Source organism: Martes martes (genome assembly GCF_963455335.1).
Source record: "Martes martes genome assembly, chromosome: 11".
In the NCBI taxonomy this organism is placed as follows: Eukaryota; Metazoa; Chordata; class Mammalia; order Carnivora; family Mustelidae; genus Martes; species Martes martes.
The window spans coordinates 47,189,998-47,214,315 of NC_137899.1; positions in this window are offsets into that span (position 1 = coordinate 47,189,998).

Genomic DNA, 24,318 nt, shown 5'->3' on the forward strand with positions numbered 1-24,318 from the left:
TCGGCAAAGAAGAAGTCAAACTATCACTCTTTGCAGTTGATACAATACTATATGTGGGAAACCCAAAAGGCTCCACTCCAAAACTGCTAGAACTTATACAGGAATTCAGTAAAGTGTCAGGATATAAAGTCAATGCACAGAAATCAGTCGCATTTCTTTACACTAACAACAAGACAGAAGAAAGAGAAATTGAGGAGTCAGTCCCATTTACAATCGCACCCAAAACCATAAGATACCTAGGAATAAACCTAACCAAAGAGGCAAAGAATCTATACTCAGAAAACTATAAAGTCCTCATGAAAGAAATTGAGGAAGACGCAAAGAAATGGAAAAATATTCCATGCTCATGGATTGGAAGAACAAATATTGTGAAAATGTCTATTCTACCTAAAGCAATCTACACATTTAATGCAATCCCTATCAAAATCCCATCCATTTTTTTTAAAGAAATAGAACAAATAATCCTAAAATTCATATGGAACCAGAAAAGACCTCGAATAGCCAAAGGAATATTGAAAAAGAAAGCCAAAGCCATTGGCATCACAATTCCAGACTTCAAGCTCTATTACAAAGCTGTCATCATCAAGACAGTAAGGTACTGGCACAAAAACAGACATATAGATCAATGGAACAGAATAGAGAGCCCAGAAATAGACCCTCAACTCTATGGTCAACTAATCTTCGACAAAGCAGGAAAGAATATCCAATGGAAAAAAGACAGCCTCTTCAACAAATGGTGCTAGGAAAATTGGACAGCCACATGCAGAAAAATGAAATGGGACTATTTCCCTACACCACACAAGAAAATAGACTCAAAATGGATGAAGGACCTCAATGTGAGAAAGGAATCTATCCAAATCCTTGAGGAGAATGCAGGCAGCAATCTCTTTGACCTCCACCGCAGCAACTTCTTCCTAGGAACATCGCCAAAGGCAACAGAAGCAAGGGCAAAAATGAACTATTGGGATTTCATCAAGATCGAAAGCTTTTGCACAGCAAAGGAAACAGTCAACAAAACCAAAAGACAACTGACAGAATGGGAGAAGATATTTGCAAACGACATAGCAGATAAAGGGCTAGTATCCAAAATCTATAAAGAGCTTATCAAACTCAATACCCAAAGAACAAATAATCCAGTCAAGAAATAGGCAGAGGACATGAACAGACATTTCTGCAAAGAAGACATCCAGATGGCCAACAGACACATGAGAAAATGCTCCACATCACTCGGCATCAGGGAAATACAAATCAAAACCACAATGAGATACCACCTCACACCAGTCAGAATGGCTAAAATTAACAAGTCAAGAAACGACAGATGCTGGCGAGGATGAGGAGAGAGGGGAACCCTCCTACACTGCTGGTGGGAATGCAAGCTGGTGCAACCACTCTGGAAAACAGTGTGGAGGTTCCTCAAAAAACTGAAAATAGAGCTACCCTATGACCCAGCGATTGCACTCCTGGGTATATATCCTAAAGATACAAACGTGGTGCTCCGAAGGGGCACGTGCACCCGAATGTTTATAGCAGCAATGTCCACAATAGCCAAACTGTGGAAAGAGCCTAGATGTCCATCAACAGATGAATGGATAAAGAAGAGGTGGTACATATACACAATGGAAAACTATGCAGCCATCAAAAGACATGAAATCTTGCCATTTGCGACGACGTGGATGGAACTAAAGGGTATCATGCTTAGCGAAATAAGTCAATCGGAGAAAGACAACTATCATATGATCTCTTTGATATGAGGAAGTGGAGATGCAATGCGGGGGGGTTGGGGGGAGGTAGGAAAAGGAAAAATGAAAAGATGGGATTGGGAGGGAGACAAACCATAAAAGACTCAATCTCAAAAAACAGACTGAGGGTTGCTGGGGGGAGGGGGGACGGGAGAGGGTGGTGGGGAAATGGACATTGGGGAGGGTATGTGCTATCATGAGTGCTGTGAAATGTGTAAACCTGGCGATTCACAGACCTGTACCCCTGGGGATAAAAATACATTACATGTTTATTAAAATAAAAAAAATTTTAAAAAAATTGTATACCTGAAATGAAAAAAAAAATTATACATGGCCAAACAAGATTATATGTTAAATGTTCATGTTTGTGTATTTGTGTGTACGCATGTGCACACACTTACTTCAGAGTTGAAACAGAAGTAGATCAGCCCTAAAACTGAACTGCCATTCTGAACAAGCTTCATTCCTGAGTGAATAAATACAATCTGTCCTTTCTTTCTGCCTGAAGGAAGCAAAAGCCCATTTTCTCTTAAAGAAATAACCAGAGACCCAAATTACCCTTAAAATTTCATATACAGTGGAAAGAGAACATGGCATTACAAAATTTTCAGGTATATTAAAAAAAAAAAAAGAAAAGACCAAATGAGTCAAAGTCAGAAAACAAGTAAGACAATGGAAACAAATCTATGGCACATAGAGATATCAGAGTTTTCAGATACGGATATTGAACACAGTGAGTACAGTCATGTGGTTACATAACAAGGTGGAAAACTTCAAGCAAGAGTTGGAAGCAAGTTTAAAAATCAAATGATCAATCTAGAAATGAAGAATTTACAATGACTAAAATTGAAGTAATGTACTGTGTGACTCTAAGCATATAATTACAACGAGTATCATCCTAAAGTCTACCCAAATAATCTACCTTAAAATCTACCCAAATCAATACATGCTTCCTCTACAAAGTTTAGTTTAGAGACTATCTTTGGTTAAAAAAAAATCTTTGGTTAATTTTTTTTAATTACTCTAGAAATATACAAAGCTCATTATGCTCCAATATGGGAACTCATTTTCATTCTCCATCTATGAAGGTATGTATGTGCATATCAGACCACTTGAAAACTTCACTTTTTTATTGCATGAGGAATGATTCAATGACCGTACTGTAGTCAGGTTAACCAAAGAACATGCTAGAACACTATATGACCCTAAAGGTATTATTTAGTATTTCAACCTGTGTAATTTTTGTCTTTTTCATTTATATCCCTAAGCCTGTTACACTGTTGAACAAGTTAAAGGTGGCCACTTCAATTTTCTTAATTTTTCCTAAATCTTCAAGAAATTACGCATCAAGTAGAAGAAAATTCTTAATGTTATATTCACTTTTTATACAAGTTTGAAGGTATGTAAATATGTACACACACAGACACACACCCCCCAAGATGTAAAAACTCATTCACTATTGAAAACATTAAGTCAGATACAAACTAAAGATTATCTGAGGGACATACTCGTCAACAAACAAGGCCATCATGAATCTACTATCATCATTTTATCACTGATCTAGGCAATGTGAGGTTAACTTGGAGCCAATAACATGCACAAAGGAAATGATGCTTAATATCTGTACTGTCTCTTTCAGATTGTATTACATTCTTGAATATTGTTTTCTATTATTTTATGATCCTAAGTCTTATTCCTACACTGATAATAACAAAAGTACATCATATCCTAGGAAAATGCAAACTCACGTATGTGTTATAATCCAAAAACCCTTCTCTATGTCAGAAATTTGGAATTTAAAAAGTAAGTATTAAATATATCCATTGCTTCCCTTCTTTAGAACAGCACAGATTAAGAGGCAGATTGCTGGAGTTCAAGTTCCACGGCACTGGGCACCAGCTATATGAGTCTATACAGTGTATTTAATCTCTGTACAGTTTCCTCATTTTAAAAAAATCACCTACTTTACAGGATTGCTATAAGGATAGAATGAAATAATACGTATAAAGTCCTTAGAAAAATTCTTGGTAAGCTTTGTGTGTTTGCTACTCTTGTTCTTGTGGCCACTGTTACCATTACTATTACTAATATTTTATTTACATATTCAAGTCCCTTTGTTCAATATGTATTTCCTACTTTCCTTCCCTCTGCAAAATATTTCTCATGTTTTAAAACCTGACTCAAGGGGCGCCTGGGTGGCTCAGTGGGTTAAAGCCTCTGCCTTTGGCTCAGGTCATGATCCCATGATCCCAGGGTCCTGGGATTGAGCCTCGCATCAGGCTCTCTGCTCAGCGGGGAGCCTGCTTCCTCCTCTCTCTCTGCCTACTTGTGATCTCCGTCTCTCAAATAAATAAATAAAATCTTTAAAAAAATAAAAATAAAAAAAATAAAATCTTCCTCCTCTCTTCTCTGCCTACTTGTGATCTCCGTCTCTCAAATAAATAAATAAAATCTTTAAAAAAATAAAAATAAAAAAAATAAAATCTGACTCAAAAGGCTACCCTAAACCCCTAAAACAATGTCCCTTTTTCAGTATCCTCCAGAGTATTCTCTTTATGCTGTCATTATCAAATTATACTGAAATTATCTATTTGAATATCTAGTATCCCTTTATTCCTGCATCCCTCCTCCCCACTGTAAGCTCTTCAAGGGCTCCATCTTTGTTCCCTAGAACTGATGCTGGGTCAAGGGTCCCCGAGACAATCCTCAGGTTCAATGGTTCACAGGAGGGCTCAAGCATAGAGTTGCCTTCATGGCTATGATCAGCAGAAGAATACGATGCATAATCAGCAAAAGGAAAAGGTGTGTAAGGCAAAGACCAGAGAAAACCAGATATAAAATTCCAACATTTTCTCTCTGTGGAAAATCTCACAGGACATATTTTTTGTGTTGTTTCATTATTCCTTTAGCTTGGAATTGTGGTAACACATGCCAAGCACTATCTACTAGAGAGGCTCATTAGACATTCAGTACCCAAGGTTCATACTGGGGATTGATCACATAAGTACTCACTGCTTAACCAAATGCTAGACTCACAGAAGAAAAGCATGTATTCGCCATAAGCCACAATTCTGAACAGTCTAGGCAGAGTGAGCCACTTTCTTCATTTAGCTTAAGTTTTTTATCATTGTAGGGAAATGATTACTATTCAACTTCCCAGATGCCAGTCAAGGTCCAGCCTTGCACGCAGGCCTTTCTTTTCCACACAAAAGCCAAGCACATAAAATATTTTCAGTAACGATTTGTGGGCACTAGACTAATAAACGAGCCAAGCTATCCAATGGAACAATGTTAACATAGTGAGTAAAAATAAACCCAACTCTCAAAATTTCATTTACCTAATAGTGCAACTACAATATCAGGTAATTATGTACACACACATCCAGTGGAGATTTTTCTGGATACGTATACTGTACTTTGTGATTCATTGTGCACTGAGACACAAAGATCAGAGACATGCGCTCTGTTGTTAAACAGACTCCTTCAGGTAGGAAAGTCAGATGGATAAAGCAATACTTAGAACTGGCTCTACCCAGTGTAAAATATGTAATTATAGCAATATCAATGTTGATTAATAAACTATCATACTTTATTTTCCAGAATTAAATATTTCAATATACTTGGGAGTTTTACAGTTAAGTGCTTTAATTAACAAACACTTTTAATTAACAAAACACTTTCAAGAAGTGTCAACACATTTCAACAACTTCACTTATGGTTCTGCTTTTCATCGTATATATTGGATAAGATATCCTGAAGAGTTTTACTGCTATAAAACAACGGAATCAAGTATAAAACATGATTTTAATATTTTGCTGGCTTTCAGAAATTAAAGGAAAAAATTAGAGCTTCTCCACAAAAATAAGCAGACATAAAAATAAAATCCTGAAACCAGATCAGAACACTATGAGTTAGAAGCAAACGTGAAAGCTGGGTTTGATCCTACACTGTTGGTGGGAATGCAAGTTGGTGCAGCCACTTTGGAAAGCAGTGTGGAGGTCCCTCAAAAAGTTAAAAACAGAGCTACCCTATGACCCTGCAATTGCACTACTGGGTATTTACCCCAAAGATACAGAGGTAGTGAAAAGAAGGGCCATATGCACTCCTATGTTCATAGCAGCAATGGCCACAATAGCCAAACTGTGGAAAGAGTCAAGATGCCCTTCAACAGATGAATGGACAAAGAAGATGTGGTCCATATACACTATGGATTATTACTCAGCCATCAGAACGGATGAATACCCAACTCCCGCATCAACATGGATGGGGCTGGAGGAGATTATGCTGAGTGAATTAAGTCAAGCACAGAAAGTCAATTATGATATGGTTTCACTTATTTGTGGAATATAAGGAAAAGCATGGAGCATATTAGGAGAAGGGAGAGAAAAATGAAGGGGGGTAAATCAGAGGGGGAGACAAACCATTAGAGACTATGGACTCTGGGAAACAAACTGAGGGTTTTAGAGGGGAGGGGGCGTGAGGGGAAGAGTAAGCCCAGTGATGGGTATTAAGGAGGGCACGTACTGCATGAAACACTGTGTTATACGCAAACAATGAATCATAGAATACTACATCAAGAACTAAGGTACTATACGGTGACTAACATAATTTTTAAAAATAATTAATAAAATATTAATTATTAATATTAATAATTTAATATTAATATTAATTAAATTAATTAATATTATTAATTTAATTAAATTATTAAATTAATTTAATAATTAATATTAATAATTATAATAATAATTATAATAATTAATAAAAAATAAAAAAATAAAAATTTTCCAGGCCAAAAAAAAAAAAGCTGGGATTGAACTCAGGGTTAATCCCAGTATCAAGACTGAAGTGATGCCTTGAGGCCACCACAGAGTAGGAGAGCTGAGTGGGGACCAGTAGGAAATAAGAGGAATGATCAGTAGGTAGAAGGGGGCAGAGGGAAGGAGAGAAAAGAGAGGAGCCAAAGCTTCCACCAGATTCCCATCAGAGTTTATTCTCAAAACAAATTAAGATCCATTGAACTGGAAGTTTGTAGTCTATCTAAAGAGACTGTTTTAGGAATCTAAGCCTTAGATGCTGATCTCTTAAGCACCAGGGAACTGAAGACACCACTCCAAAGTTCTAAAGAAAAATTCACTACATTTCAAAGGTAGATTAGAAGATCCAGCACTAGGACCACAGAGGAATAATTGTTTTCAAAAGAAATCATAAACTTATCTATGTGAATGTAGTAAAAATATACCTTCTCATACCCTTCAATTAATGAAAGTACTGAATAATTTTGAGTTATCATATGTGATTTAATAACCACCACACCCCCATTCTCACCTGCTTGTCTTCTTGGAAAATATTAAATACTGAGATAAAAGAAACTAAAATATGAAAAATTATTATTGATAAACTGAAGGTATTAAAAAACCACAGCTAAATTTTGAATACCAACTTTCTTACAAAAATCTTAACAGAAATTCTCAATACCCATATGAAAGAGCAAACTAATTTGTATAATAAATATGAAGATAATGTAGTATTGTGAGACACCATGGTCATTTAATCACAAACAAGTGTATCTGCTTTTTAATATTATCTATAAAGATAAGATGCCCTTTGTACTCTTATCCATTATTAAAAGCACATAATTAATGGATGTAGTCAGTATGAGAATCTAAATAAGATTCAATCTCAAAAAATATTAACATTAGCTTAAATCCATTTTATCCTAAATGGTTCATCTCCATTTCTCCATGCATAGCCCATTTGACTTGTCAATCAGCCTGTACAAACCTCCAATTAAATGGATTACAAAACTATCAAGGTGTTCAGGATATCATGAATACTATAAAGATTCTGATAGGTTATTTAACTCTGCTTACTCTTACAGATTAGATTGTATGTGATTCTACAAATATAACTTTCCTAATTATTCAAAAATGTTTCTATTCATGCTTAGAGCAAGGGGAAGAGCAAGGATATTCAAAGGATACCTTAGATGCTGTATTGAGAAATACTGAGGTTTATATGGCTTGCCATGATTTAATGATTAATTCAGGTAAGACTGCCTAAATTCAACCCCAAGCCCTTAGTACTCCGCATATTTTACAAACAGTGACCATTTTTAACTAGTAATCTTCTTTATTCTATATTATATTCATGTATGTCTATCTATCTATCTAACCTATACAGACTATATAAATGGATTTATAGTGCCTGAATGGGCTAGGTTATGCTGCAGATACAAACAATCCCCAAGTTTCACTGTCCAAATAAAAACCAATTTCTCACTCATACTATCTGTTCACCTTAGTTGGGGGTTCTGTTGTATTTTGTGGTCTTCCTGGGACTCAGGCTAAGAGAGGCTACAACTCCTTCTTACAATAATTTGCCAAAGGCTAAAGAGACAGGGAAGAGAGGGAGAGAGCAAGGGAAGTAGAAAATAGAGTACAGAATTCTGTACCCCTCAAGAACTCAAATTTTTACTTCTGCTTGACATTTCACTGGCCAAAGCAAATATTACGACCTATCTAATTTCCTCAGCTTTTGAGAAATGTCAGTCCTACCCTGAGCCCAAAAAGTGGTGAGCGAATAACATCTGGTGAACTTCACTAAGAATTACTATGACAGTCATATACATGTCAAGCACTGTGGTTGTTCCTGCAAACTTTGACACTAGCAACACAGAAACAGGGTTTCCTTTCTAAAATCTATTGTAAGAATATATATCATAAATACTATTCTTCAATTTATATTTTTTATTTTGTTCTCCCCAAAGATGGACTGGAAAGTAAGTTGAAAATGTCAGGGGCGGGGGAAGTCTCATACCAAAGACAGGAATATTACATTTTTAAAATATTTAACTATATGGGTGCCTGGATGGCTCAGTGGGTTAAGCCACTGCCTTCGGCTCAGGTCATGATCTCGGGGTCCAGGGACTGAGTCCCACATCGGGCTTTCTGCTCAGCAGGGAGCCTGCTTCCCTCTCTTTCTCTCTGCCTACTTGTGATCTCTCTCTGTCAAATAAATAAATAAAATCTTTTTAAAAAAATTTAAAAGAATTAAAAAAAAATCTTTAACTATAGTTGTTCCTAAATTAACCAGTAAATTTGAAATCAAATTATTCTTGCAGCAAAGCGGTAATTACTCTTCGTACATTAATTCGTTCAATCAACAATATCTATTAAGTTCCTAGGATTCATGAATTCATACGTAGTTGTTATGGAAACTTTCCAATGCATCTGTATGAAATACTTTGTGTTCTAACACCATGGTGCAAGTCTAGGTACACAGTTGGGACATGTATAGAAAGGTTTTTTTTTTTTTTTATAGTGAATTCTGCAGTATTCCATCAGGTCATCTAGACACACTATTAAAATCTCATTGTAGGAGAATAATACTTTTAAAAAGTCAGATATTCAAAGAATATTTTTAAATGGTGTTAGAAGAGCTATCTACTGAGAAATCATAAGATTGTTCTATTCAAAATGTTTTATTGAAGATGAAATTCTCTGTATCAAAGCAGTAATCCTCAAATTCATGATGACAAAGAAAAAGCATAAGGGGAAGCCAGCATCACAAACATTTAATTATTCAGCAATAATCAGAGAGCTAACACCTGTAATTTATTCCATTTTTAACTCTATCACCATATCGCTATTCCTAACCTGTTTCCTTGAAGAGCTCTGAATTAGCTTTCACACCAAATGTTTGTTCCCAAAGAAATAATTTGGTCATCTCAGGCTTCAATTCACACAAACTATGAAACACTATTTACAGAAAATATTATCAGAGAGAAATGTGTCCCAGGTTAATGAAGTATAAGCTTCTAAGGCCCCTGATACCATAAAACTCTTCCAAAGTCCTGGGAGATCATAGAAATATGTTCACATGGTCCTACAGTTAAGTTTTTTTGTTGTTGTTATTGTTGTTGGGGGGGGGTTCTTTTTACAAAATTAGTTATTTTAGCTACTTTCAGTTAAAACCACTGGTTTTTTCACTTTGTTTCTGTTCAGTCCTTCTTACCCCTATTTTGGGTGCCACTGGACGGACTACAAAGCATCTTTTGATATTCAGACAAGGAATGACTGATTTTGGAAACAAGTTTAACAAAATAGATTTATGTGCATTGTGGTCACATAGTATATGTGTGTAATTATTTGCTGTGTGGAAATATCAATCACACTCCCAATGACCACCCTGCCAGTGAGTTTTTCATAGAAGTAAAGGGCCAAAGAACCTAGTCGTATTTTGAAAGTTCCTTCTAGGGAACTTTCTAGTTACGGGAACTAGGGCCTAACACCAGAAACATGTGGTTAGAGACAAACAGTCTCAAATATAACCAGGAGCTGGTCACTGGAAAATTACTGCAGCTTTTTAAACTCCTAACTAACAAACTTTAAAGAGGTCATCTCAACTCCCACAACCCTAAAAATTTTACATGACATTACTGATAGCAAGTTGTGAGACTGAAAGAAACTTTTCTATTAAAGCAAAAATTCCAAAACCATACTAGAGAAAAACCTATTTTTTCTTTTTACAGAAAAACATGTAATTGTTGTCATATGAAGAGGTGATCAGAATATGCAGCCAAAATATAGGAAAACATATACAGACATGTTTTAGCCAATTAATTAACAATTACGTCCTTTAGCATTAAGTTATTTTTCAGTATTTGCCACAGTATTTGCCAGCAAACAAATACTGGCTACAGTATTTGCCAGCTTTTAAAGATATGGAACTTCTGATTTCTTCTCTAAGTAATCATTTCATATGTAAATCTGTACTTGTGATTTTGTATTTTTCCTAAAAAGAGCTCCTGAAATTGCTTTAGGCTTTTAGCTTTAGGTCACACAAAATCTAAATCTATCCCTAAATCATGACCTATACCACTATCATTATCATCTTCTTGTAGGCACAAGGCAAAAGTAAGCAAGAATGACAATTTTATAACTCCAGTCTTATCTGAGCTGTTAGAATTTCTGTAGGTGTGAAAGTGTGTTTCATAAGGTCTATTTGTCCCTCCGTGTTCTGTCCTTCCAAGAGCAGTGCAGGAGGCTATGACAGCTGGTTTACCATCTCCCTCATTCGCCGGCCATCAATCAAGAAAAACACAGATACTGGGCACATCACTGAGGACTCTGTTTCCTCATGGGTAAAATTAAAAGGTTGGGCTAGATAAACTCCAAGTCTTTCTCACTTTTTCCACTTTGCATTATTATATCATGTCAGATATTAAGGCAGTTTAGAATGTTCAACTGATATTCTACTTTTAAGTTATATGAACACTAGAAATAAAGGACCATCCAGTATTTTCTCTGTATGAACGATACACACATCCTTGTTTTTTTAGAGAGTGGTCAGATGGGAGAAATCTGAAGGTCAAGGGAACAGAATACACAAAAGTTAAAGTAACAGCAACTATAACTGTTTGGGGAACTGAAAACTGTGTAAACTTGTAACATTCCCTTAGGGTTATTAGGATGTAATCAAAATGAGGCTGGTGTGACAAAGGGGAGGGGAGCCATTTTCTGGTGGTATAGGTCATTTATTAAGAATGTGGAAATTTTGATGAGTGCTGTGAAAAGTGTAAACCTGGCGATTCACAGATCTGTACCCCTGGGGATAAAAATACATTATATGTTTATTAAAATAAATAAATAATAAATAAATAATTAAATAAATAATAATTAAATAAATAAATAATAATAAATAAATAAATAAATAAATATTTAAAGAAAGAATGTGGAAATTTATTTTGAGGCGAACACATGTCCAACATATTAGGCAGAAGAGTAATAAAATCAAATTAATGAATATATTAGTTTCCTATTGCCGCTATAACAAATTACTACAAATTTAGTAGTTTAAAAACAACACAAATTATTATCCTACAGCTCTGGAGGAAGAGGTCCGAAATGGGTCTCACAGAGCTGAAAACAAGATGTTCACAGAATTGCATTCCTTCTGAAGGCTGAAAGGCATAAACCATTCCTTTTATTTTCCATTCTGTAGAGGGAATCTGCATTACCTGACTCATAACTACATCACTCCGCCCTCTTTTCTTGACATATCTTCTGATTCTCCTGCCTTATTCTTTCCCTCATAAGAACATTTTTGTTTGTTTGTTTTACCCACCCAGATGCTCCAGAATAATCTCTCCTTCAGTTCTTGAAAAATCCTTAATTTAATAACATCTGCAAAGTTCCTTCTGCCATGTAAAATGTCATTTCACAGTTCTGGAGATTAGGACATGGACATCTTTGGAGGCCATTACTCTGCCTACTACAATGAGCAAGATAATATGTCTACAGTCATTTAAAAACATTTACTTAGGGCACCTGGGTGGCTCAGTGGGTTAAGCCTCAGCCTTCCACTCAGGTCATGATCCCAGGGTCCTGGGATCGAGCCCCACATCGGGCTCTCTGCTTGGTGGGGAGCCTGTTTCCTCCTCTCTCTCTGCCTGCCTCTCTGCCTACTTGTGATCTCTCTCTCTCTGTGTCTAATAAATAAATAAAATCTTTAAAAATAAATAAACATAAAAATGTTTACTTAATAAATTGTATGTAGCAAGAAGTTCATGAGTCACTACTAATAAAAGGCTGAGCAATGTACATCATCTCTCAGAGTGGTATAAGAGGAAGACATTAGTCAAACCATCATGCAAATATGAAAGAAACTGAAGCTAAAATACAGGAAGCTGTGGCACCTTGTGAAAGGGAGACCAGATATAGCCTGACATATCAGAGAAGGCTTTCCTAAGAATAAAAGGAAAATCAGAGTGCTTATTTCACTTCTGAGGTCAATTAGATTGTGGAGAAATACTACTAGTTTTTCCTGATAAGAGCAGTAACAGTTGAGAATACAGGCATAACCCAGATTTCACTGAATTGATAAATAAAATGGCAGGTGAAAAAATTTTCAGAGAAGATGGGTTGACAATTCTTCCAAGAAGTTTGGCTATAAGAAGGGGGAGGAGCAAAATCTAGAAGGGAATGTGAATTTGAAGGAGAAACAAGAATATTAATGTTAACCATAAAGTAAAAGTAGGAAGGCAGAGATTAAACATACAGTATCAGCAAGGGACAAAAGACCCCAGACCAACTGGTAGGAAACAGAATCCACAGCCCAGATGGAGAAATAAATCTTAAAACAATCACTCTTTTTATTGTATATCAGGAGGGAAAGATAAAGTATGGTGTAACATTAAATTATAGGTCAAGAATTAGGGTCTGATAGAGTTCATGTCCTATAAAAGTAGAAGGCATTAGTCCTATGTGCTTAGCAGCCAAACGGGCGTTTTGGAGAAGACAGGACAGTTGGAGTGATGAAGAATTAGTATTTCACCAAGTGGATGAGATGAAAGATGGGACAGTGGAGTAGGGTGTATTGTTCACAAAACAGTTATATAAGTGAGATTAAAGAGAGCACCAAAGAGAGAAGGGCACTAAGGAAAAAAGCCTTATCACTAACTCCTTATCAACAGAGATCTATGAAGACCTACTATACGCCAAAATCTATTCCAGGTTTTAAAGAGTAAAGAAATGAGCAATTTCAGTAAGGTTGAAGAGTAAGTGAAATGGGACAAAGGTAACATTTTGGAAAGATTAGCTAAAGTTAAGATCTAAAACAGATTTTCAATTAAAATTAGAGAGGTTATCATTTGGGAATGGCTGATTTAAGTATCAGAAACAAAAAGTGGTTAAAGGAAAAAGACAATGTATTGACTCAGTAAATTAAAATTCCAAAAAAAAGGAGTTAATTCAATTGCAGAGGCCCCAAAGCTCAAATATGAGGACTTGCTATATCTCCTTTTTTGTGCATAAGTTATTATTCTTTTGTTTCATTCCCAGCTACAACAGTCAGCTCAAACCTTTTCCTTCAGAGAAAAATGGCCACAGGAATCTCAACCTACTATCCTTTTACTTACATCCAATAAGAAACATCAAGTTCTTTCCCAATCTTCCACAAATACTCTGTGATCAAAAGTGATCAGACCATTGTAGGATAGGCTAAACCTATTATTGTCCTGAGAAGATAGCTTACTTTGGTTCCATGGGTGTTCTCCAGGCAGAGAACCACCAAGACAAACCACTTTGAATCCCTAAAGGAAAAATGAATGAAATGAAATACAGAACTGTACTAGAAGAATACAAATTAAAGGCTGGGAAAGAAAACAGGGGATGGCCACTAAAGAGATATTTTTCCCAGTATTTCTAATATTAGCATTTCTTCCTATATGGCCATGAGAGTCAATGGCTAAGATGGATGAATAGTGGAAATTACCGGAATTGAGAAATTCAGAGAAGTGCTGGTTCACCAGGTGAGATAGTCAAGTCACCTACGATAACAGCATATCTTGAGAAGGAATAGACTATTATGTGCCAACTTTTAAATTAAAGTGAATGAGAAGGCTTACAAGTAAAATAAATGGTAGAGGTGCAAACTTAGATGACTTAAATCTACCATTATTTTTCTGAATATTATATCCCACACATTGCCAAACACCATTCTAATTGGTCTTAACTATTATATTTGAAATAACACTTGCTTTAAATTTCTTAACTTGTCTAATGTATTTTTGAATGTTTAAGGAAATTAATATACACTAAAAATACACAATGCATTTTAAGATTTGTAACAATTTATTAAGGACATATCTTTAATCCTTGTGTTATTTTTAATTGAAGTATAGAGTACATATTAGTTTCAGGTGTACAACACAGTGATTCAGCAATTCTGTACATAATGCAATGCTCACCATTATGTGTTACGTGTATTTACAAACTTTCACCATAGTTATTTACAGTATTAGTGACTTTATTCCCTATGCTGTACTTTTCATCCTTGTGATTTACTTTATAACTGCGTAATTTGTACTTCCTAATCCCCTTCACCTATTTTTCCTAATTCCCCACTCTCCTGCTCTATCTCCTATCTATTCTAGAAAATGTGTTCCAAGTGAAGTTGCAAGGAATGTGTATTCTGCTGTTTTGGGATTGAAGGTCTGGTATGTATCTGTTAGGTTCATCCAGCCTAACATATCATTCAAAGCTACTATTCTCTTACTGACTTTCTATCTGGATGATCTATCCATTGATGTTAAATGCAGTATTAAAGTCCCCTTCTTTTATTGTATTACTGTCTTTTTCTCCCTTTATGTCTGTTAATATCTGCTTTATACATTTAGGAGCTCCCATGTTGGGTTCATAATATTTACAGGTAATACAGCGTCTTGTTGGATTGACACCTTTATCCTTATATAACACCCTTCTTTGTCTCTTGCTACAATCCTTGTTTTAAAGTCTACTGTGTCCAGTGTAAGTAATACTACCCTAGTATTTTTTTTGCCTGCATTTGCATGAATTTTTTTTTTCTATCCCTTCACTTTCAGTCTGTATATGTCTTTAGGCCTGAAGTCTTTTGCAGGCACATGTACAGGGGTTTTTTATTTTTTTTAATCCAGTCATGTCTTTTGATTCGAGCACTTGCTTGTCCTGTTCCTCTGCTCCTTCCCCCCCATGCTATCTTTAAAATAAATAAAAAACTAGAAATTTTTTAAAATTCTTACTTTGTAACTCTTACTGTATGCAATCAACTTTAACATTTGCTTTCCATTTCAATATTCTCAAAATTATTTTATGAAATTTCACTTTACATGGTCTTAGATAAATGCATAGACATACTAGTCAGGAAGATGTATATTTGTAGCAAAAAAATATTTTTTTAAGATCTTATTTTTTTTAGAGAGAGAATGAGTGTGCAAATGGGGGCAGGGTGGGCAGGGGAAGAGGGAGAACTCTAAGCAGACTCCATGTTGAGCATGGAGCCCAGTGCTAGGCTTGATCCTATGACCCTGAGATCATGACCTGAGCTAAAATCAAGAGTCGGATGTTTACCCAACTGAGCCACCCAGTTTCTTCTTTCAACACTCTAGATGATTACACATTTTACAGTAATACAATAAAATAGGTCTACAATTGACTTTTTGAGAAATAGAAATTATGGGAAATCTAACTCAATTTCAGTTTTCAATATCACTAATGTATGTCTAATCTGGAGCTATGTATTTTCAGATTCAGTGCTTTTAGAAGATCTTATTGAAATGTATCTCCTAAAAGGTTCTATTACTAAAAAAATAAGTATCCACTTCAATAGAACATAAAATGAATCAACAAAAGAAAAAGGTCTCCTTGATTTACCAATGTAAAGAAGCTTACTAATGAAAGTTTTTTTAACCACAAATGACTTTTAGTTGGAAGCAAAATATGAAATCATTTTTTGTAATTCTTGGTATTAGGAAGAAAAATCAACTACATAGAAATTCAGGTAGAAAGAAGAATGTAAAACATCCTGAAGCTATTATAACCAAATCCCAGGCATGATGCTATTGTAGTGATTTAGTGAAACAATCATTACCCTATCAGAATTGCTATCAGATTGATACTAGACCTAAGAAATGTATGTTTTTAGTATTTTACCGAATTCTAAAAATATTGTTGAAGGCCAAAGGAAACAAAAATTACCTTTTAAAAAAATTTTTCACTTCTTTTTAAACATTCACATTTTTATTTCATTTCTATCCTAAACAGAAATAAGAACTCCTCTTTTTAACATGACCACAGTACCAATAACAATGAAAATAAAATAGCAAGAATTTCTTTGTTAACAAAAATATCCAGCAGGTGCTACAGAAGAACTTTGAAATGGGAGAATACGAGCCTGTTTTCTCTAGTCGAGGTAGGTAAGGGAAAGTTGAGGTGGAGTGGGGGTGAGACTAAAAGACAGGAATTTAACAGAAGCCTACTTCAATAATCCCTGACAGGCAGCTATGCCCAGAAAATGCCTGGCTTCTAGTTCAAAGACTCCCATGTGGTAGCCTACATTTAATTGACTGCCTTCATTCACAGAAATATAGTAACTAATTTTACTTTTATTAAAGATACTTGATTTTAACAAAATTCTAGTCAGAAAGAAATGGTAAGGCTTTCCAGAGGGAGACGCTCTATAACTCAAATACTAGAAAACTCAAATTCCTACCATCTTGGGTCCCCTGTATTAAAATATGCAAAATTATAATAGTTAACCCTTAGTTATAATTGAGTCCTCTTTTAAAGGAGTCTAATAGCTTTAAGGCCTTGAAACAATGACAAATCATTAAAAGCAAATTCCAAACAATTTTAGCTCGGAAGGGAGTCTTTCTAAAAGTTGTGGTACAAGGAAGGAAGGAAAAGGAGGGAATGGTACAATGGGGAAAAGGAAGTAAGGGATGTCAGTTCAAGAATCACGGATGTGTAATCATTCTTAGAACTGCTCTATACAAACTTGGCTATGTCCCCAACTAACTCTTATCCAACATGCTTTCTCAACAATTAGGGATTCTGAAAAATAAAATGAAATCTCCTTTTCTGACTGGATTTAAGGTCAACCTAGAAATTTGGGAAAAGCCATTTCCCACAGATTCATAAAAAAACAAGCCAAACTGTGACCAATCAAGTTGAATTAAGCAGCTATTCTGTACCCATCACCATGTTAGGGACTAAAGGGAAGGGACATCCAAAAGGCCACAGGAAGCCTCGTACACATCCCCAGGTATCAACCGATCACCTCTATTAAATAAAAGCTTTCTAAAATGGGCAACAGGGATAATCCTGGAAATGAGAAGACAGGGATAACATGTGGCAAGAATGGTTAATGGGCAAAGGAATTACTGTCCCATTTACTCTGCATTAATGAAAACGCTTCTGGGGCCTAAAGAAAGTGTTTTTGCAACATCTCATTAAATCCGTGCTACTCAAGGTCAAGTCCATAGATAAGTGATTTATGAACTATTTACCAACCTGCCACGAGTACAAAAATTGTTAGTAAACAGCTGATGTCGCCTCAACAAGCAAGTGTCTAATTGGCACTGGCAAATGTTTGGGGCTTAAAGTTTTGTGGGAGCAAAATCCAAAATATTCTGGAGTAGTTACACAGATTAATGAGTTCATACCAGAATATAAATGCAACAGACTGCTCCGGACATTGAAAAGAAGTCTTGCTAGGAAAAAAAAAAAATACAAGGGACACCTAAACAGTGTATTTAGTAATTGAAAAAACAAAAGATGGGAATTAGGTATATGTGCTGCCGAAGCGAGCACAGATGGGAATTATGTAAATGATATAATGTATGTTCAGTGAGAGCTTCTCTTTATCATAGGATAATATGGAAGATGATCATAAACAACTAATACTGCAAGCTCAAGTGTGAGGTTTATCATGGGAAAAGTTCTGCCAGAGAAGTTTAAAGTATGAAACACATACTTAGTTTTTCTCAATAGTAAAAAATATTTGATGCCCAAATTGTAAAGATGAAAATCTGAAACCTAGATTTGTTAACTGATCATATATTTTCCATATTTTTAATTGTATTATATCCATACAATGAAGGAATGCATAATTTTCAATGGTAGATAAGGTCTGAAGGAAAAAACAAAACTGAGAAGTGTAGAAGGACAGAGTTTCTACTTATTGGTATAAAAAAACCCAGAGCAAAAAAATCTAACTATTATGAACAAAGTAGGTGATTATTTTGACACTATCTACAAAAGGTTTTAATAACACTTTACATTTTGACAAAGAATTATCAATTCTATCGGCCATCCAAAAAAAAAAAAAACCCTACACATAGGAAATTCATAGATCTGGAATCAATTTCTTCAATCAAAAGACAATTTAAACTGAAATATATTCTCACAGGGTAAGTTTTGGAATGGCTACCGATGAAGGGCTGAACGTGAGTTGAAAATTAAAGATCATTTGATTCATTTTGGATAATAGTTAAAAACTGTATTCTGAACTTGCTAAAATTGCTTTAAAATTTCTTCTTCTGCTCCTGTCAACGTAATTATACAATACTGGTCTTTCTCCCAGCATCACTAAAATTTGGATACAATATAAGACATTACCCCTCATATGTAGCGAGACTGTCAATTCAGTCTAGATTCTTTCACAAGAAGTGCATCCATCACATTTAATGACAGAGACCATAGTATGCAATGAGGAGCCCTTATCTCCTTTATTACTGTTTTAGTTATAACTGTACAGTTATGCATATAATTATCTATAAATATCTATATTAATCCCCAAAACATCATTTTTATTGTACAACACATATAGATGCATAATTATCTTTTCTCCTGTTATGTTTGTTCCTATACTTACTGAAAATTTTAAGTATACTGTATCAAATAATAGATTGAATTTGAAATCTTGAGTTTCTTACTTCGTACTTCTAGTAATCCATATTTAGTGTATCAACAAGAGCATCGGTCCAGGAGTAGCTGGGGGGGGGGGGTTGGAGGGGAAGCAGTTTATCACCTACAAGTCATGAAGCATCAGTTTACTTAATCCATCCATTTCCCCACCCCTGTGCATCTCTACCTCATGCACCCAAGAATATGTAATGTTGTTAGGAACTCCCCCCTCCAAAAAAAAAAGATTAGCCGGATATCATCATTTCCTCATATGATATATCAAGGATTAAAGGATACTGATTCTTAGTTTGCCTTTTGCTTTTTACTTTTCTCTTTCATTCCAAGTAGCGACTGCCCTTAGCATTTATTTATCTCTGAGATTTTTGCTTGGCATACAACTAAAGTTATTTTAAGTCAAGGTTCTCCCTTTTTGGTAAACATCAAACTAAAAAAAATATTAGGTCAGGTGTCTTCAGTCACAGAAAAGAAAGAAAACTTTATGTGCAGTGAAAAGAGAACCCCACTAAGCAATGCAGGTTAGGAACACAACTGAACACAACTGAAGGTACAGCCAAAAACAAAGACATACCCGTAAAAAACAACACTCTTGACTAGGCAAGAATTACAATATTAGCCCATTGAATTATATGGTCTATTCAGAGGTGGAGGGTTGCTTACTGGCACAGAAATGACCAGAGGTGTTAGAGTAGCCCAAGACATGAGTTTGACTTTTTCTTAAAGTCAAAAATGGCCGAATATCAACAATTGTATATGACTCAACCTACTAATTTTAAGAGTTAATACACAACAGAGATCTCTCATTTCAACACATATAGTCGGTATCTCAGGACTGACTCATTTACTACATAAAGATGATTTTGGTGCTGTATGGATCTTTGCATGCTATATTTGACACTGTGTGTGCGCGTGTGTCGGGGAGCGCTGGAACACAGAAGACACACACACACACACACACAGTTCAAACTTGTAGTTTTCAAAACACACACATCAGGATCGAATGGGCAGTGCCCTGAAGGGGGCAGAAGAGGGGCAACACATGCTGTTACAAAACAATCCAGTGCTGCCCCAATTTATAATCTCCATTCAACTCCACACTCGAAGAACAAGCCAGCCAAAGCCACGGCAGCTTTTGGTCCTTGATTCCAACGCCAAATTCTCTAGTATTACACCTATATAATGGAGTTGATTAAATTCTTAATACCCTCACTTTGAAAGATAAAAATTGAAGTAGGTAAGAATATAATATTTAATGAACCCCTTTATGGACCACACATTGGACAGGACATTTTACATATTTTACTTCACTTAATGAGCAGACGGCTGATAGTTTAGCCACTGCAATAATTTGATAACAGTAAAAATGTAGTAAAGAATTAAGGTTGGAAATCTCAAATATCGAGTAATATAAAAAGCTATAGGTTTCTCCCTCACCTCTTAATTCAATTTATGTTGTGGCACCTAACTAATATGCATATAATGACTGGGTTTTGGTCAATGTAAAGACTAATTTGCCTGCAAGATTAGTATTGATTCATGTAGGACCATGACCAATATTGGGATTTGAGGATCAGTTATTTTTAAAATGTGTAACATTATTGACCAGGTAAGTTAAAACTTATGAAATATACAATATATTAAAAATGGATAACTTGAGGAGAAACCATTTGCCATTTTAAAGTTATAATAATATAAGAAAGATAACTACTAACTTAGTACTTCACAGACATCCTTTAAACACCCTCTGGATCTTACTTTGAATTTTATCCCCCAAGCTTTCTGTTAGTGTGGGGATTGGCAGAAGGTCTAAAGGGCGAGACAGGGAGAGGACCAGGGAAACCAAAGTCCACCTTCTCCCTCACTGGGATACTCAGTGTGAACACAACCTTCCTGTGGTCTGCATCTCCAGATTTTCAAGAGAAAAGCACTCAGGAGAAAAATGAAACATGTAAATAAGAAAGCAGACAGGATGCCAGAATGTGAACAACTCTTCAGAGTACTTTGTCCCAAAATCACAGCAGGTGATTTAAGTCACCGAAGATCAACCACCAACTCCCAGTCTGTGCACTTCCAGAACCTCCTCAGTGTTAGGGATCCTAACAGAGGCCCCTCTGTGAGAGGCAAGTCAGGTAACCACAAACACCAGAACCCCATCAGGAAGCTGCCATGTTATTTCTTTTTGGAAGATCTTTTCAGAGTGGGAGATGGATACACTGAACGCCATTGTTTTTTTCCTATAACATTAAACATCCTCAGGGGCACCTGGGTAGCTAAGTCAGAAGTGTCTGACTCTTGATTTCAGCTCAGGTCATGATCACAGGGTCCTGGGAAGGAGCCCCGCATTGGCCTCCAGGCATGGCCGGGAATCTGCTTGAGGATTTCTCTCCCCCTGCCCCCACCCAGCACCCACCCACCCTTCTTTCTCTCCCTTAAAAAAAAAAAAAATTAAGCATCCTCAACAGCAAAGGACATTTCTGAATCTTTTTTCCACACAATTTGAACTATAGCCAATACCTCTTAAAATAAAACACCTTGTCAGTTTAAATTCTAGTGTTCTGTGTTTGATTTTGTTTGTTTCTCAAGCCAGTATGCTAAGGTTGTTACAAAGGGTAATCTCAAAATAGGATTAATTTATGCTTTATGCGAAAAATACTGAAAATGGTATAATTCCTGTTACTGCTAGACAAAGATCAGAATTTGGTTTAGGGGAGGTTTTTTTGTTTCTTTAGTTATTTTTATTTTACAAGAACTAAACCACACACATATTTACTGCCTGCTTTACATTTCCTAGGCACTGAGGGGCCCTTTATGGATCATTTAATCCTCATCCCTACCCTAATGAGGTATGTGCCATTATTATTTGGTTTTTATACATAAGAAAACAGACTACTTTAAGAAACCTACCCAAAACACCCACCAAAAAATAACAAGATTCAAACTCCCTCAGTTTGGCTTTATAGTTGTTCGCTCTTAGCAGCTATGTCACACCGTGTTTATTGACTTTTCCTGCTGCTGGCTGGAGCTTGCCGAAGTTTTCCCAAGTTGTCACTTGTTAGTAGGCAAATAATCTAAGTTAAAAATAGATAGGGCCTATTGACTGAATTAAAGATAAAGGAGAAGAGTGACGTAATTTCAAGAGATTTTCTAAAGTACATTCTGGCATAAATCAGAAATTTTCCAGCAATGGAATTATCTAGGCCAGCCTCCCAAAATGCCAATTGAGTTTTCAGAACCACACTCTTAATGTCCACAAGACTAGTAGCAACAGATATTATTAGATACCACTAATTAAAGAACAGTTACAATGTATTCATTTTTATGTAAATAATTCAACAAAAATTGGCAATTCAGAGTTGTGAACCAGATGAATACAAACTATGCTTCTTTGATTAAGATCTGCATAACTGTCTGCTTGTAATGAGTCAATTTTGGAAGTGCTTTCTGTAGAAAAGTAACTTGGGGAGAAAATAGTGCATAAAAGAGAGCAAATATCCACTATGAGGCTCAAGATGGAGAAAAGTAGGTCATGCTTTCATACTTAGCAATCTTAACAGAAACAGTGTAGAAATCTAAAAAATTTATGTACATAATTTATAAGCTAATTTTTCTGCTATTTTGTGAGAGAGAGCTCTAGAAGGGAGTCAAATAGCTCTCAGGTTCTTTTTTTTTTTTTAAACCCAGGATCAATTCTTCTCATAGGTAAAATATTCAAAATTATTCAGCATATACTAGTGGCATCTGATTTACATCCTTGTGACAAATATGTGTCTTCTGTTGTTTTAGTATTTTTGTTGGTCTGGTAGTTCTATTTACTTGTCACACATATAATGACTTTTAATTTGTGGTATCAGATGAAAATAGGAAAGAGGACATCAAGGGTTCTGGGAATGTCACTCCTTGAGGGATATTTTCGCATAAATAAGAATTTTTGATATACCTCTGAATATTTGAATAAAAAAAATATGTTGGGGCACCTGGGTGGCTCAGTGGGTTAAGCCTCTGCCTGCAGCTCAGGTCATGATCTCGGGGTCCTGGGATGGAGCCCCGCATCAGGCTCCCTGCTCAGAAGGCACCTGCTTCCCCCTCTCCCTCTGCTTGCTCCCTTGGGCCCTCTCTCTGTCAAATAAATAAATAAAATCTTTTTTAAAAAAAGAATGTTCTGAGTTGTTTCTGTTACAAGATGTTTAACTGGGCTTCCAAAGTGAAGGTCTAGACAAGAATTTATTATGAGGCCTGAGATCAATGAAATGACTCCTAAACCCCTCAGTTACACTGGATAAAGTTTTAGAGTACTTGTCAAGAATGGACTGTTGAGGGGCACCTGGGTGGCTCAGTGGGTTAAAGCCTCTGCCTTCGGCTCAGGTCATGATCCGAGGGTCCTGGGATTGAGCTCCACATCGAGCTCTCTGCTCAGTGGGGAGCCTGCTTCCTCCTCTCTCTGCCTGCCTCTCTGCCTACTTGTGATCTCTGTCAAATAAATAAATAAAATCTTTAAAAAAAAAAGAATGGACTGTTGAGAAGCATGATCTCCCAACTCCGAGTCAATAGAGAGGAGCTGGAGGAAGGAAGATAGATCCATTTGACAGGGGTTTGACCTTAGCCTCAAAACTGCAAAGGTCGGGGCACCTGGGTGGCTCAGTGGGTTAAAGTCTCTGCCTTCGGCTCAGGTCATGATCCCAGGGTCCTGGGATGGAGCCCCGAGTTGGGCTCTCCCTCCTCTCTCTCTCTCTCTCTGCCTGCCTCTCTGCCTACCTGTGATCTCTGTCAAATGAATAAACAAAGTCTTTAAAAAAAAAAACAAACTGCAAAGGTAAACGTTTGGCTATCTTTCCATCTTTGATGGAAAGAACAAAGGGTCAACTAGTACTCAGCTTTAGGGAAGAAGAATGTGTCAAGATTTTCCACAGACCAACTGCGGGCCACAGAAAGGAGCAGGTATGGATGGGGTCATCTAAGTTCCCTTCTGTGAAGACCTGTGGAAGAGGTGTAAAGACTTCTGCAGCCAAACGGTCAAGTGACCAGAGTGATTATTCATCAGGAGAATTGCTGCCGGCCAGTCTGGAAAGGCTACATATTTTATGATTCCAACTATACAATATCCTGGAAAAGAAAAGAAAACTATGAAAACGGAAAAATATCAGAGGTTGCCTGGGATTAGGGAATAGCCAGGGATGAACAGGCAGTGCACAGATTTTGAAGTCAGTGAAACTATTCTGCATCATATGGTACTTGCCAAGATACGACATTATCTATTTGCCAAACCCACATCAGAAACACCGGAGGGAACCCTAATGTAAGCGGTGGGATTAGTTAACATATCAACAGTTATTTGGCAATTA